Source organism: Aethalodelphis obliquidens, unplaced genomic scaffold (genome assembly GCF_003676395.1).
Source record: "Aethalodelphis obliquidens isolate GAN/ISIS:26980383/991018 unplaced genomic scaffold, ASM367639v1 scaffold58, whole genome shotgun sequence".
Classification (NCBI taxonomy): domain Eukaryota; kingdom Metazoa; phylum Chordata; class Mammalia; order Artiodactyla; family Delphinidae; genus Aethalodelphis; species Aethalodelphis obliquidens.
This window is the reverse complement of record NW_020838002.1, coordinates 8,109,713-8,127,523: the sequence shown is the minus strand read 5'-3', so window position 1 is coordinate 8,127,523 and position 17,811 is coordinate 8,109,713. Positions and strand designations below refer to the sequence as shown.

The 17,811-nt window shown below is 39.3% G+C and overlaps 1 long non-coding RNA gene across 1 annotated transcript in view; it reads left to right on the top strand.

Moving 5' to 3' along the window:
- The window catches only part of LOC113609723 (uncharacterized), a 60,886-nt gene that overhangs the window by 21,682 nt on the left and 21,393 nt on the right, over positions 1-17,811 (top strand). Inside the window, exon 3 of the long non-coding RNA XR_003428775.1 lies at positions 16,611-16,763. This is a non-coding gene — a long non-coding RNA (uncharacterized LOC113609723). The remainder of the gene's footprint in view (positions 1-16,610; positions 16,764-17,811) is intronic.

The following is a 17,811-nucleotide window of genomic DNA, read 5'->3' as shown; positions in this document are numbered from 1 at the left end:
CTCACTGTTGTGGCCTCTCCCGTTGCGGAGCACAGGCTCCGGACGCGCAGGCTCGGCAGCCATGGCTCACAGGCCCAGCCGCTCCGCAGCATGTGGGATCTTGCCGGACCGGGGCACGAACCCGTGTCCCCTGAATTGGCAAGCGGACCCTCAACCACTGCGCCACCAGGGAAGCCCTCTCTGCCCATTTTTTAATCAGGTTGTTTATTTTTTTGATATTGAGTTGTGTGAGTTCTTTGTATATTTTGGATCTTAACCCCTTATATAATTTGCAAATATCTTCTCACATTCAGTAGGTAGCATTTTTGTTTTGTTGATAGTTTCCTTTGCCGTGCAAAAGCTTTTTAGTTTGATGTCATCCCATTTGATTATTGTTGCTTTTGTTTCCCTTGCTTAAGGAGGCATATCCAAAATTTTTTTCCTAAGACTGATGTCAGAGAGCATACTGCCTATCTTTTCTTCTAGAAGTTTTATGGTTTCGGGTCTTGCATTTAAGGATTTAATCCTTTTCAAATTTATTTTTATACATGATGTGAGAGAAAGTTCAGTTTGATTCTTTTGCAGGTAGCTGTCACGTTTTCCCAACAACATTTATTGAAGAGGCTGTCTTTTCCCCATCTTTTCCCAATTCTTGCCTCCTTTGTCATATATTAATTGTCTGTTTAAGTGTGGGTTTATTTCTGAGCTCTCTATTCTGTTTCATTGATCTATGTGTCTGTTTTTGTGCCAATACCATACTGTTTTAATTACCGTAGCTTTGTAATATAGTTTGTAATCAGGGCATGTGATACTCCAGCTTTGTTCTTTCTCAAGATTGTTTTGGTTATTTGGGATCTTTTGTGTTTCCATAAAAATTTTAGAATTATTTGTTCTGGTTCTGTGAAAATGTCATTGGTATTTTGATAAGAATTTCACTGAATCTGTAGATTGTCTTGGGTAGTATGGTCATTTTAACAATATTAATTCTTCCAATCCATGAGCAGCGTATAACTTTTCATTTTTGTGTATGTGTTTTCTTCAATTTCTTTCATCAGTGTCTTACAGTTTTTTGAGTACAAGTCTTTTACCTCCTTAGTTAGATTTATTCCTAGGTATTTTATTCTTTTTGATGCAATTGTCAATGGGATTGTTTTCTTAATTTCTCTTTCTGATAGCTTGTTGTTAGTGCATAGGAACACAACAGATTTGTCTATATTAATTTTGTATTCTGAGCTTTACCAATTGATGAGTTCTAGTAGTTGTTTGGTGACATCTTTAGGATTTTCTATGTATAGTATTACATCATCTGCAAACAGTGACAGTGTTACTTTGTCCTTTGAAATTTGGATTTCTTTTATTTCTTTTTCTTGTCTGATTGCTGTGGCTAGGACTGCCAATAGCATGTTAAATAAAAGTGGACATACTTATCTTATTCCTGATCTTAGAGAGAATGTTTTTTCAGCTTTTCACCACTGAGTATGATATTAGCTGTGGGCTTGTCACATATGGCCTTTATTATGTTGATGTATGTTAACTCTATACCCACATTTGTGGAGAGTTTTTATCATAAATGGAAGTTGAACTTTGTCAAAAGCTTGTTTCTGCATCTATTGACATGATCTTTTATTCTTCAGTTGTTAATGTTGTGTATTACATTGATTGATTTTCACATATTGAATCATCCTTGCATCCCGGGAATAAATCTCATTTGATCATGGTGTGGGATCCTTCTAATGTACTGTTGAATTTGTCTTGCTAATATTTTGTTGAGGATTTTTGCATCTTTGTTCATCAGTGATACTGGCCTGTAATTTTTGTGTGTGTGTGTGATATCTGTGTCTAGTTTGGGTAACAGGGTGATGCCGACCTCATAGAATGTGGCAGTCTGATAGGTGTGGCTGCCCCCAGTCCAGTTGCTTGCCAGGCCCTGCCTTGTGCAGAGGCTGCCAGCTGCTGGTGGGTGGGGCCAGATCCCAGGGTCTTTGGCTGCAGAGCCCTGGAGGTCCTAGAGCTAGTATTGACCTGCTGGTAGGCAGGGCCAATTCTTGACATGGCTGGATGTGGGGTATGGGGTGTCCTGAAGCTGTATCTGCCTGCTGGTGGGTTGGGCTGGATTCCAGGGTCACTGGCTGAGGGGTCCAAAATGTCCCAGAGCTGGCATTGGCCAACTGGTAGGTGTGGTCAGGGCCCAGGGGGTCCTAGGGCTGATGCTGGCTTGCTGGTGGCCTGGGTTCTGACATGGCAGGCTGTGGGGCTGAGGTGGTCCTGGGGCTGTTGTCCATCTGCTGGTGGGCAGGGCTGGGGCCCAGGTGTTCCCAGAGCTATTGCTGGCCGCTGGAGGGCAAAGCCAGCTCCTGGAGTCTCTGGTGGATCAGGCTGGGTCCCGGGGCAGCAGGACACTCAAGGAGTCCTAAGGCAGTCGGCCCGCTGGTGGGTGTGGCTAGGTCCCCACCTGGCTAGATGCTTGGCCTGAGGTGTCCCAGTTATGGTGCCAACAGGCTGGTGGGTGGGGCCAGGTCACAGCACTAATAAGCTAGAGGAAGACTCCAAAATGGGGCTTGTCAGCACCGTGGTAGAATGAGCTCCCAAAATGGTTGCCACCAGCATCTATGTCCCCAGGTTGAGCTCCAGTTGCCTCCTGCCTCTATAGGAGGCTCCAAGATCAGCAGGTGGGCCTGAATTGGGCTTCTTTCAAGTTACTGTTTCTGCCCTGGGTCTCAGAGCTTGTGAGACTTTGTGAGTGAGTTTTTGTTTGTTTGCTTGCGGTGCGCGGGCCTCTCACTGCTGTGGCCTCTCCCGTCGCGGAGCACAGGCTCTGGACGCGCAGGCTCAGCGGCCATGGCTCACGGGTCCCCCCGCTCCGCGGCACGTGGGATCCTCCCGGACCGGGGCACAAACCCGCGTCTCCCGCATCGGCAGGCGGACTCTCAACCACTGCACCACCAGGGAAGCCCCTGACTTAAGTTTTTAACTGGACCGCTTTGGCTGCTCTGTTGAGAAAAGACTGAAGAAGAGCAATGGAAGAAGCAGAGCAGGGAAGAAGCAGGGAAAGCTTTTGCAGTAATGCAGGAGAGGGATGGTTTGGCTTGGCTCAGAGTTGCGGCAATACAGGAAAAAGTCAGAAGGGATCTGATTTTGCATACATTTTGAAAGTAGATTTGACAGGGTTCTTTCATGGGATTGGGGTAGAAGAAAAAGAGAGTATCAAGCATGGTTCCAGATTTTTTGCACAAACTTTCTGGTATAATTGATCACACAGAGAACCCGGCAGGAGTCAATCCTTCAAACCTCAAAATAGTAACGTAAAGTTTAGGAACTATTCCATGTGAAAACTTTTCTGTAATCGCCTTGAACCTACTTACACCTGTAATCAAAAAAATCATTTCTACTGGAGGAATTTAAGCCAGTTTACAATTATAACTGACAAAGAGTGGCTTTGTTTACGTCTCCTCCAAGGGCTCTAAATGCTTCACAAATCCCCCATGGCCAGTTGCTTCACCTCAACTACAAAGCCATTTCAAAAACAGAGAATTAAGAGGTGTGAAAGAGGCATGAGAATCTAGGTCAGGAAAGCTAACGCTGTCTCGTAAGAAAATAGGGCAAAGCTATCTGCAATGCTTAGTTAAGGCAAATAGAACTCTGAGTCTTACAAAACTGTTCAAAAATGACCTAAACAAGAAACAGCAGTACTCCTCTTATTTCCTACTGCAAGAGCAAAATTAAGGGAATTGCTTAGGGCATTCACAGAATGAAATGATCCTGGTCAATAAAAAGTTCAAGATTAGTATTAAATATGCACAACACAGCTGTTGGGCTTTCTCAGAAAATTATCCAAAATGCTTATGAGCCAGTTTTCCTACATGACAACAGCAAAACCCCATGGATTTCTGTCTTTATTGCCTTAATAAGGGGGTAAGATAAGTGCACACTACAATTTGTGTCACCTACTCTGAAAAAGGGGAATTCAAAAACTTTCAAGTGACAGGAAAAGTGTGAATAATCATCAGCAAGCCACACTAGACATGAAAGCATGAGGAAATGGCATCTTTTGCTGGCTTGTCCCGGTGCCCACATCTTCAAGTCAGCAGCCAGAACTGAGGGTGGAATTTGAGATTGCTACAGGTTCACCAGTGCAAAGCTGGTTTGCTCATTCACATGAGGATTAAATCCACAGACTTGGCCTCATCACCAGGTCCTAATTAACTGAACTAACTAGTCCTTTATGTCAGGGATTAGCAAAGTATGACTCATGGGCTAAATATTGCTTGGGTTTTCTGGGGGTTTTCTTGGGTTTTTTTTTTTTTTTTTTTTTTGGCTAGCCCACAAGCTAAGAATGGTTTCTACATTTTTAGATGGTTGAAAAAATCAAAAGGAGAAGAATATTTTGTGAAATGGGAAAATTACATAAAATGCAAATTTCAGTGTTCATAAATAAATTTAAATTGGAACACAATCCTACTTATCCATCTAGGTAGGCTCTCTGGTTGCTTTTGCATTGTAACAGCAGAGCTGAGTAGTCATGACAGAGACCCTATAGCCTGCAAAGCCTAAAATATTTACTGACTAGTTCTTTACAGAACGTTTGCCAACTACCTACTCGATATCACACCGGTATATACAATGTAGAAATCACAGTTGAAGGAATTTATATTTCCAAAATGCAATTGAGGACACATCGTAGAAATGGAAAAGCACAGAAACAAAACTCTTTAATGTTGCATGTATATAGCTTTTACTTGCAGCACTTGGTGTTCATTCTTTCCAGGCAGTAGAAAGGAGAGTGATCACTTTTCCAAGTAAGGAAAGGGATACTAATCCATTTAATCAGCTAGAATCAGATACTATTCATGTTTTCTGCTCTCAGATTGTTCTTTTCCATGGTGAGTTAGTAAAAGACAAAAGGGTGCTTAGAGACAGAAATTAGACAATGATGATTCAGTCAACATGCACACAGGTGGATTAAAATTTTAGAATGGATTTTCAGAACAGAGACCTTGCCTGTCTTTTTTCACTATGGTACACTAGAACCTTTACATGTGAGCGCTCCAATATTTGTCAAATACTGCACTCAAATATCTGCACATACTTAATGAAGAAAGTTGGCTACTGTATCTCATACTTTCTTCAAGCAACAAATGAGCCATTTGGTTCTTGGCCTCTGATTGTTTTGGGGAAACTGAACCAGCAACACTTGAGACCTCTGCTCGGTTTCAGGATTAGAGTCCTCAGGAAACTAGTGGCCCCTTGTCTCCCTCTCTGTGCTTATGTCAAAGGGCAAGTATAGTTATTACTGAGTGAAGTCTCCACAGGAAGATTTATTTCTGGTTCCAACTTACTGGGTTGGCCAACATCAGACAAGCCTTGGGCCAGTATAAACAGAGTCATGTTGACGACACTGCTCAACCTCTATACCTCCTCTTCCTGCAGTCAAAGCCCTTTCCTTCTTGACGAGTTTTTCAAAGACCAAAACAAAACAAAACCCAAACCAGAATGCTCTTATTAACACACAGGAAGCCATTTTATCTTCAATAAATACGGAAAGAAATTCATAGATCCCTTACCTAATTTTTTTAATTGCAAATATGGGATTAACTAAATTATCTGAAATATTAACCCTGAAGTATGTTGTTGTTGTTGTTGTCTACCCAAAATGAGAGTTTCCATAGTTCAGTTTCTCTTTCCTAACTCTTTTCAACTTGACGTTTTAACGAAGATCTATCATTTACCTCCTATGCGTTTTGCCGAGTTGGGAAAGAGGTAAATAGCAGAGGTGAATGAGATGAATTTCCTGTACTCCAGAAGCTCAAGGCAATAAAAGCTGTTTCTTGTGTGTGGCTGTAACCCCAAGGGAAAGTGAAATATATGCCTTCGCTACACATTGCAGACAAAAAGAAAAATGTAAGAAATCTCTACTCCACTGGACAGAATTTACCTTTGTTTTATGACACCAACAATTCCAACGAGAGCACTTTGGAGCGTTTATGCTATCATTGAAGACCTTTCAAAGATTGTTGTCTAAAGAGGTAAACAGCCAGAACACTGCTGGTTCTCCAAAATATTAAATACAAATGCACTACCAGCTAAGAATAAAAATTTTCCTTTCGCCTACCATAACAAGACAGGAAATACAGAGAACGAAGTCAGATCTCCAGATTCTCTCCAAATTCAGATACTAAATCCTTCTTGTATATCTCATGAGCTTTGCCTTTGAACACCTCTGTGTGAATACTCTGTGATTTATTTGATCATCGACCTTGGGCAACTCTTGGCACTCTCTGAGCCTCCGTCTCTTCATGATTACCTCACAGGACTTCTGTGAGAATCAAGGAAGACAACGTATATAAAAATGCCTTATAAATTATAATTCCTCTCCAATCCCTTGAGAGTAAGAACTGCACCTTATTCCTTATCAAATCCCCAATGTCTAGGACAGTGCCTGGTGTGTAGAAGACACTTAATTTTGACTGAAGGAATACTCTACTATATAAGTATCAGTTATTATGTAGCAATTTTTACTATAGTTTGTGGATTAATAACAGGGTAGTAACTGAATATAAGATGCCAAGTTAGAAACTGTCCTTGGACCATTAAGCTCTTATTCTGAGTCTTTCTCTCTAAAAGATGATTTTCCTTAAACAACAAGGTCCTACTGTATAGCACAGGGAACTATATCTAATATCCCGGGATGAACCATAATGGAAAAGAATATAAAAAAGAATGTATATATGTGTATAACTGAGTCACTTTGCTATACAGCAGAAATTAGCACAACTTTGTAAATCAACTACACTTCAATTAAAAAATATTAAAGATACAGAAACCTAAATAAATAAATAAATAAAATATGATTTTCCTGAGGGTAGGGTCCAACCACAGAGTTTTATACACATTAGACACTCCACATATGTGTATTAAATTAAGGAAATTGAGGGAATTCCCTGGTGGTCCAGTGGTTAAGACTCCGTGTTTTCACGGCCGAAGGCTGAGAACTAAGATCCTGCAAGCTGCGTGCAGCGGGGGTGGGGTGGGGGGGTGGGGTGGTAATGTACTTCTCAACTCCTCCGTGAAGCACTTTTTAAAAAATTACTTCAGATTACAATGGTTCTTATTACAGTCAAGCGTCAATGCAGGGGCTACAGTTTCGATCCCTGGCTGGGGAAATAAGATCCTGCAAGCTGCGTGATGCAGCCCCCCCAAAAAATTAAATAAATAAATAAAGGAAATTGAATGTGCGCTTTTAAGGAAAAATGTCACTCCAAGGCTGATAGTACTGATGCCTATTATTTTGAAGATAATTTTGTAACAATATCCGTTGGATATTGTGCTTAGAGCTTTCTCAGCAGTTTGCAGCGACCCAGCCACATTTCTCTCAGATTTTCTGAGAATAATGGCACACACTTGTGAAGCAGCTTGTCAGAGTTCAGTGATATGAAACAGTTCTTCTCCTCAAGAAGTGGCAAATTCTGATGGGGCTCAAAGTCACACTGGCATCTCATTAACTCAGGTTCCAATTAATTAAACTAAGCAGAGAGTAAAATGGCAGAGATATCAGGCAATTAAAAGATCAAGTAGGATTGGAGGCTCTGGGGATGAAAAGCAGCATGGATAAATTCTAAAGATCAAATACCTTCAAAACTTTTTGTTTAAAACAAAAAATTTACTTTCAAAGTTTTTTGATTTTCTCTAACTTGTCTATTTATATCATTTGCTGCTATTTCTTTTGGATTATTTTTTCACCATTTGTATGAGCTCTGTGTACACTAAAGAACTTAATCCTTTAACTACCATATGTGCTGCAAATATTTTTCACAGTTTGACTTGAGGGTATTTTTGGACACAAAGGAAATTTAAATTTTTAATACTTCATTGGGATATAATTCATGTATCATACAATTCCAGAAGGTTTGATTTTTATATAGTCAAAAGTATCAATGTTCTTCTTTGCTTTTTGATTTTATTTATTTTCTTCCAGTTTTATTGAAGTATAATTTACATACAGCACTATATATGTTTAAGGTATACAGCAATGATTTGACTTATATACATCATGAAATGATTATCACAGTAAGTTTGGTGAACATTCGTCATCTCACATAGATACAAATTTTTAAAAATAGAAGAAAAAATTTCCGTGTGATGAGAACTCTTAGGATTTACACTCTTAACAACTTTTATAGATAACATATAGCAGTGTTAGTTGTGTTTATCATGTGGTACATTACATCCCTAGTACTTATTTATCTTATAACTGGAAGTTTGTACCATTTGACCACCTTCATGCAATTCCCCCGAACCCTCGCCATCTCAGGTAACCACAAATCTGATCTCCATTTTTTTTCTTATTTATTTATTTTATTTTTGGCTGTATTGGGTCTTTGTTGCCGCGCGTGGGGTTTTCTCTTGTTGCGGTAAGCGGAAGCTACTCTTTGTTGTGGTGGCTTCTCTTGGTGCGGAGCGTGGGCTCTAGGTGCATGGGCTTCAGTAGTTGTGGCACGCAGGCTCAGTAGTTGTGGTGCACGGGCTTAGTTGTCCCCTGCATTGACAGGCGGATTGTTAACCACTGCGCCACGAGTGAAGCCCTGATTTCCTTTTATATGAGTTTGTTTGTTTTTGAAGTATAATTGACCTACAACACTATGTTAATTCCTGTTACACATGGTGATTTCATGTTTCTATATATTTCACAATTATTACCACAATAAGTCTAGTTACAATCTGTCACCATACAAAGATATTACATAGTTATAAACTATATTCTCAACACTGTACATTTCATACCCATGACTCATTTATTTTGCAACTAGAAATTTGTACCTTTAATCTTCCTCACATATTTCTTTCCTCCCCTCCCCTGCCACTGGCAACCACCTGTTTATTCTATGTATCTATGACTCTATTTCTGTTTTATGTTTGTTCATTTGTTTTACTTTTTAGATTTCACATATAAGTGAACTCATATAGTATTTGTCTGACTTATTTCTCTTAGCATAACACCCTCTAGGTCCATTCATGTTGTCACAAATGGCAAGACTTCATTCTTTTTTCATGGCTGAATAATATTCCATTGTATATATGTGCTACACACCTTTATCCATTCATCTATTGATGGGTACTTAGGTTGCTTCCACAACATGGCTATTGTAAATAATGCACAATGAACATGGGGTGCATATATCTGTTCTAATTAGTGTTTTCATTTTCTTCACATAAATATCCAGGAGTGAAATTATTGGATTATATGGTAGTTCTATTTTTAATTTTTTGAGGAATCTCCATACTGTTTCCCATAGTGGATGCACAAATTTTCATTCCCACCCAACAGTGCATGAGTGTTCTCTTTTCTTCACATCTGTTGCCAATGTTTGTTATTTGTTGCCTTTTTGATAACAGCCTTCTGACAGTTATGAGGTGATATCTCATTGTGGTTTTGCATTTCCCTGATGATTAGTGATGTTGAGCAAGGATGCTCATGCATCTGTTGGCCATCTGTATGTCTTCTTTGGAAAAATATCTCTTCAGATCCTCTGCCTATTTTTTAATCAGGTTGTTTATTTTTTTGATGTGAGTTTTATGAGTTCTTTATATATTTTGGATATTAACCTCTTAGATATATTATCTGCAGATATCTTCTCCCATTAAAAAGTGGCCTTTTTGTTTTGTTGTAGTTTGCTGTGCAAAAGCTTTTTAGTTTGATGTCACCCCATTTGATTATTTTTGCTTTTGTTTCCCTTGCTTGAGGAGACATATCCAAAAAAAAAAAAATCACTAAGACCAATGTCAAAGAGCCTACTGCCTATGTTTTCTTCCAGAACTTTTATTGTTTCACATCTTACATTTAAGTCTTTAATCCATTTAAAATCTATTTTTGTGTACAGTGTGAGAAAATAGTTTAGTTTTATTCTTTTGCATGTAGCTGTCCAATTTTCCCAACACCATTCATTGAAGAGGTTTTCTTTTCCCCCCTGTATATTCTTGCCTCCTTTGTCATAGATTAATTGCTCATTCAAGTGGGCTCTCTACTCTGTTCCGTTTACCTATGTGTCTGTTTTTGTGCCAATACCAAACTGTTTTAATTACTGTAGCTTTGTAGTATAGTTCATAATCAGGGAGTGTGATACCTCCAGCTTTGTTCTTTCTCAAGATTGTTTTGGCTATTTGGGATCTTTTGTGTTTCCATACAAATTTTAGAATTATTTGTTCTGGTTTTGTGAGAAATGTCATTAGTATTTTGATAGGGATTGCATTGAATCTGTAGATTGCCTTGGGTAGTATGGTCATTTTAAAAATATTAATTCTTCCAATCCATAAGCAGGGTATATCTTTACATTTTTTGTGTGTCTTCTTCAATTCTTTCATCATTGTCTTATAGTTAGTTGAGTACAGGTCTTTTACCTCCTTAGTTAGATTTAGTTCTAGGAATTTTATTCTTTTCTTTTTCTTTATTTTTGGCAGCATTTGGTCTTCGTTGCTGCACGCAGGCTTTCTCTAGTTGTGGTGAACGTAGGCTACTATTTGTTGTGGTGCACGAGCTGCTCATTGTGGTGGCTTCTCTTGTTGTGGAGCACAGGTTCTAGGTGTGCGGGCTTCAGTAGTTGTGGCACGCAGCCTCAGTAGCTGTGGCTCATGGGCTCTAGAGCACAGGCTCAGTAGTTGTGGTGCATGGGCTTAGTTGCTCCGCGGCATGTGGGATCTTCCACACGGGCTCGAACCCGTGTCCCCTGCATTGGGGGGCAGATTCTTAACCACTGAGTCACCAGGGAAGCCTGGAATTTTATTCTCTTTGATGCAATTGTCAATGGGATTGTTTTCCTAATTTCTCTTTCTGATAGTTAGTTATAAATGTATAGAGATACAACACATTTCTGTATATTAATTTTGTACCCTGCAACTTTACCAAATTTATTGAGGAGTTCTATAGTTTTTTGGTGGCATCTTTAGAATTTTCTATGTGTAGTGTCATGTCATCTGCAAATAGTGACAGGGTCCTATGGCAGCCAGCCTGCTGGTGGGTGTGGCTAGGTCCCCACCTGGCTAGATGCTTGGCCTGAGGTGTCCCAGTTATGGTGCCAACAGGCTGTTGGGTGGGGCCAGGTCACAGCACTAATAAGCTAGAGGAAGATCCCAGAATGGGGCTTGTCAGCACCAGTGATAGAGTGAGCTCCCAGAATGGCTGCCACCAGCATCTATGTCCCCAGGGTGAGCTCCAGTTGCCTCCTGCGTCTATAGGAGTCTCTCCAAGATCAGCAGGTGGATCTGACTTGGGCTTCTTTCAAGTTACTGCTTCTGTCCTGGGTTTCAGAGCATGTGAGACTTTGAGTGAGTTCTTTAAGAAGGGAATTTCTATTTCCTACAGCCCTCTGGTTCTCCCAAAAGTAAGCCCTACTGGCCTTCAAAGCCAAATGTTCTGGGGCTCATCTTCCCAGTGCAGGACCCCTGGGCTGGGGAGCCTGATGTGTGGCTCGGATCTCTCACTCCTTGCAGAGAACCTCTGCAACTGTAATTATCCTCCCATTTGTGGGTCATCACCCTACGGGTATGGGTCTTGACTATACAAATCTCTGCTCCTCTACCCACCTTGTTGTAGTGCCTTCTTTATATCTTTAGTTGTCGAAGATGTTTTCTGCCAATCTTCAGGTCTTTCTCACCAGTAGTTGCTCTGTAAATACTTGTAACTTTGAAGTGCCCAAGGGAGGAGGTGAGCTCAGGGTCTTTCTACTCCACCTTCTTGGCCCAAGCCTCTGGATTTTATTTTTATTTTATTTATTTGTTTGTTTGTCTGTTTATTTATTTTTGCTGTGCCGGGTCTTAGTTGTGGCACACGGGATCCTCGCCAGGCATGCGGACTCTTAGTTGCAGCATGCGAACTCTTAGTTGCGGCATGCGAACTCTTAGTTGCGGCATGCCTGCAGGATCTAGTTCCCCAACCAGGAATCAAACCTGGGTCCCCTGCATTGGAAACGTGGAGTCTTACCCACTGGACCACCAGGGAAGTCCCCTGGATTTTATTTTTTAAAAAGACTTTTAAAATATGAGGTAACATATAAATTTAGCCTATTTTTTTAAAAAAGAATTCTTATGGTTTCATTTTATGACATTTAAAATAAATTTAGAATTTATTTTGTAATAAGATATGTGACAGGGATTCTTCTTTATTTTTTATTTCCCATGTAATTAGCAGATGTCACAATACCATAAATATAATATTCCACATTTTCTCACTGGTTTGAAATATTATCTTTATAATGAACTTAATTCACATTTATATTTTTTCTAGAACCTATAGTTATTTTATTTTTTAATAAAAAATAAGGTTTTACTATACAAAATCAGTTTATGAGCATTGTAGAAAATATAAAAACGTTATACTAACACAACCAAAGATTACCTTAGTGTATATTCTTTGTTTTTCTTTTGGCTGCACCATACAAGCATGCAGAACTTCCCTGACCAGAGATTGAACCCACGGCCCCTGCAGTGGAAGCGTGGAGTCTTAACCACTGGACAACCAGGGAAGTCCTGTACATCCCATTGAGATATTTTTCTATGGAAAGATATATAGATATATGCATTTTTACCAAATGGGATTATATACATGTTGCTTTATGACCTTCAATTTATTAACCTCTACCTATTCATTTCAATAATTCTTCACCTCATTTAATACCCATATACAAATTTTACCAACCTCAAAATGGCCTTTACAGCTGGTTTATCAAAACCAGGATTTAAGGACTTCCCTGGTGGCACAGTGGTTGGGAATCCACCTGCTAATGCAGGGGACACGGGTTCAATCCCTGGTCTGGGAGGATCCCACATGCCGTGGAGCAACTAAGCCCATGAGCCACAACTATTGAGCCCGCAAGCCACAACTACTGAGGCCCACACACCTAGAGCCCGTGCTCCGCAACAAGAGAAGCCACTGCAATGAGAAGCCTGCGCGCTGCAACAAAGATTGGCCCCCACTCACCACAACTAGAGAAAGCCCTTGAGCAGCAACGAAGACCCAATACAGCCAATAAATAAATACCTACATACATTTATGTAAAAAACAAAAACAAACAAGCAAACAAAAAACAGGATTTAATCCAGAACCACACATCTGGGTGTTATATCCCATAAGGGTCTTAAACTTGATGAAGTGGAAGCACAGTGCAGATCTTTACTGGTACAGTAAAGTCTCTGGGGATCCTCCCCCAGTCCTTGAGAGTTTGTTCCTGGAGTACATAATGATGTTTCCACCTACAATTTGAATCATTATATGTCAGGAGTGTCATAGATGTTTCTACCAAGGCTGGCAGAATCTCTGACTTGACCCGAAAATAAATACCAGTTGCATACGAATGTAGACGTTAAGGAGCAAAATATGACCATTTCAAAGAGAATGTAGAGGAAGAACATGGAGCCAAGAAGTGACCTCTACCTGATCCCTCAGGAAGAAGCAATTAATATCCTCAGAAGAAAATAGGGTACTAGTGAGGCTATAGGATTTCTCTGTTGGTCAGGGATTTTTCAAGAATTGGTGCTAATAGTTTCAAGAACTCAGAAGAGGGACTTCCCCAGTGGCCTGGTGGTTAAGAATTCGGCTTCTAATGCAGGGGTCTTGGGTTCGATCCCTGGTCGGGGAACTAAGATCCCACATGTCATGGGACAACTAAGCCCACATACAGCAAATACTGAGCCTGTGTGCTCTAGAGCCTGAGCGCCACAGCTAGAGAGAAGCCATGCGCCAGAACGAAGATCCTGTATGCTGCAACTAAGACCCAAGGCAGCCAAATAAATAAATAAATATTTTTTAAAAAAACAACTCAAAAGAAAGACACCAGAAATTCAGAATACAGTAAAACACATTAACTTTGATGGTTTCCTATAGGAGCTCTTCAAAAGCAATTTGCCAGATTTTAAATTTGTTTTACCAGAGCTCAGGTTTAGATATTATTCAAATCAGTCTTGTTTTGTGAGAAAATTTTCACTTTTGAATAAAGAAGAGGTAAGACAGAGCAGTATCATGAAAATCCTTCCCAATGCATTGTTGTAGCCTACACTATGCTTTCACTAATGCCTCAAAATATCCCATGAATAGAATATGTTTGGATAATTAACACAGATTAGATTGCAAAATGAGAAAAGTAAGCTATAGAACAATATGAATAGTGTGATATGTGTGATAAAAATGGAATGATTTGTTTATACTTGAAAATATTCCAAACACATGACAAACAATTGTCATTTTTGGGATGTGGAGCTAGATAAAGAATGAGAGATCCATTTTTTTTACTCTACGTGTGTCTGTAATTGTTGGATTTAAAAAACATAACATTTTTACCCTATTATGTTTCCTGAAGACCAAAACACATATGCTAAAATGTCATGTAAGTTAGAACACAGACCCTGAAAGCACATTCATTAATAAAGTGTAGTCATTTAGCTTTGTGATCCTTCCAAAGATGAGGATGAGTGGCTTCTGAGGCCATCTCCCACTCACCTCCCCATCTCCCCTAGGAGACTGTCATGAGACAGATTCTTTAAAAAAATAAAAATAAAATAAAGTGTAGTCATTTAAATGGTGGTATCAGGATAGAACAGACTCTAGTGCAACAGAATGATTTTCTTGTAGATTAGAGGTGGACAAAGCAGCAAAGCATAAGAAATTTGAGTTGCAAACCAAAGCGGACATCAAGGAGCTGAAATGGGTTGCTTCCCATAGTTATGAGAGCTCTCAATCACTGGAAGAACATGACTGGAGAGTAAATACTCTTCTATCAGGGATAGAAGTATTTCTGTTTGGGTAAGTTTAGAATAGATGATCAGTAAATGCTAACGTTCTAAAAGTATTAAAAATCTAAAATATTTCCATTTATTCCAATTTTGTTTAAGGACAGATGCAATGGGAATTTGCTGGTGATCCAGTGGTTAGGACTTGGTGCTTTCACTGCTGAGGGCCTGGGTTCAATCCCTGGCTGGGGAACTGAGATCCCGCAAGACATGTCCCCCCATCCCCCCCCCAAAAAAAGACAGATGAAATAAACTTTTCTCTTCCCAAATTGTCAAGGTCTTATTAGGCCTACTAAATAACTTTAAAAATGGTTTTTAATTGTGATGAAATACACATAATATAAAATATGCTATCTTAATTTTTGTTTGTTTTGGATGGAGTTTTAATAAAATGTCAGTTGGCCAGTTACACACACATAAACTTTCACAGTTTGTTTTCAAATGATTGAGGTAGTATACGTTAGCAGAAATTACAGGCTCCCTTGTAACCTCTGGAGATGACTCTGTAGATGGAAAACCCTATTTATCCACCACCCAAAATTTATCAAATCTATTTTGAACTTATTTTCTAAAACCATGTTTTTATTTAATCCATCTTAACTATTTTTAAGTGTACAGTTCAGTGGCATTAAATCTATTCACATTGTGGTACACCCATCACTACCACCTATTTCCAGAACTTCTTTCATCTTACAAAACTGAAACTCTATCCATTAAACAAAAGCTCCTCATTCCTTTCTGCCCCAGTCCCTGGCAACCATCATTCTACTTTCTGTCTCCATGAATTTGATTACTCTAGGTACTTCATATTAAGTGGACTCATACAATATCTGTCTTTTTGTGACTGGCATATTTCACTTAACATAATGTCCTCAAGGTTCCTCCATGTTGTAGCATATTGCAGAATTTCCTTCCTTTTTAAGGCTGAGTAATATTCCATTGTATGTACATACCACATTTCGTTTATCCATTCATCTCTTGATGGCCACTTGGGTTGCTTCCACCCCTTGACTAATGTGAGTAATGCTCCTGTGAACATGGGTGTACAAATATCTTGACAAGCCCCTGCTGTCAATTCTTTTGTATATTTAGCCAGAAATGGGATTGTTGATCATAGGTAACACTAGTTTTCATTTTTTGAGGAATTGCCCTATTCTTTTTCTATAGCAATCACACTATTTTGTATTCCCAACAGGGCATGAGGGTTCCAATTTCTCCACAGCCTCTTCTCTACTTGTTATTTTCTGGATTTTCTTAAATAGTAGTCATTCTAATGATTATGAGGTGGTCCTGATAACTTTAAAAAAAAATAACTTTATTTATTTGTTTATTTATTTATGGCTGTGTTGGGTCTTCATTGCTGCATGCAGGCTTTCTCTAGCTGTGGCGAGCGGGGGCTACTCTCGGTGGCAGTGCGTGGGCTTCTCATTGTGGTGGCTTCTTTTGTTGCAGTGCACGGGCTCTAGAGCACAGGCTCAGTAGTTGTGGCACACGGGCTCAGTAGTTGTGGCGCATGGGCTTAGTTGCTCCACGGCATGTGGGATCTTCCCAGACCAGGGCTCGAACCCGTGTCTCCTGCATTGGCAGGCGGATTCTTATGATAACTTTTTAAAACAAATTGTTTGGGTGAAGTTATTTCAAAAACTGGTGAGTTTGGAAAACAACAATTTTTTCTTGAGAAAAAATTTGCCATAGTTCTTCTCAACATTTCCCAATTGAGCCAAGAGGTATTTTTCTCCCAAGATGATATCATTTATCTAAGTTTTTGATAGATCACATTTGGATCGCTGTTAGTGGTTAATAGGACAAAATGTATCCTGTTACATTTTGCAAAACTGCCTAAATGTTTCTTATTTCAGAATCACGTGACCTAAAAGTGATGACTGCAGGAATATAACCAAGAAAAGGGGAAATAAATCAGCTACAGAGAAGGCACTGGGCAAAACTTGTAAAGAGTTATACAGTGCATCTGAACTTTTACTAAAGTACACAGAACTGTAGTTTCTTCATTGGTAAGTTTTAATATTTGACCTCAAAGACTGCAGAAAAGAGAAATGGTGAAATTCCTGAATTTTTTAAAACTCAAATTTCTTTATTTCATAATATGGTGAAAATGGTTAGAATGAGGAAATGAAAAAAATTCTCCTGTGTAACATCATACAACAGTTGGAAGAGGACCAGCACTGATGTATATCAAACATGAATTTGTTTAATCAAAAGTCTTGCTTGGAAAAGAAAGGAAAACAATTACATAAGAGCTAATTTAATTCTTTTTACCACACTCTTTCCATGGTCATATTTAAGAAATTTAGTGACCAAAGTTATGAGGAAAGAACCCACCTTTTAACAGCAGTGTTGTGTGGTGAAACAGCTTTGAACTTGGTCTCTGAAGAAATAGGCTTGCATATCAAGTTTACCACCTCACTAGCTGTGCAATCTTTTATGAGTCACTTAACCCATCTGGGCTTCTGTTTCCTCATCTGTAAACCGGAGATAACATCATAGGACTACGATAAAGATTAAATAAGATGATAGGTATGATGGCACCTGGCATACAAAACATATTGGATAAATGTTAACTTCATTCCTTTTTCCACAGTAGGGTCGGAGTTGTCTAGTTATTTTGTAGAGCTTTAAGCATGCGTACTCGGGCTGTGGATAGTGTTTCTCAAAGAATGACTTGAATCAGAATTTTTCATATTCCCTCCAGAAATATGTTTCTTTCCAATCTCAGTAAAGGACTCCACCATTCAATGATCCACTTGTAGAAGTCAAATCTATCAGTCAGCCTAGAGTTTTTCCCATTTCTTCCTCCACCAAGTCCACTGGTTCTACCTCCAAAATACATCTCAAATCCAGCCAGTTCTCTCCATCTTCACTCTCACTGCCATATCTCTATTTCCATCTTTTTTTTCTTTTTTGTTATATTCACTAGTTTAGTTTTTAGATTCTACATATAAATGATAACATTCAGTATCTTTCTCTGACTTATTTCACTAAACATAATGCCCTCCAAGTCCATCCATGTTGTTGTAAATGGCAAAATTTCCTTCTTTTTTT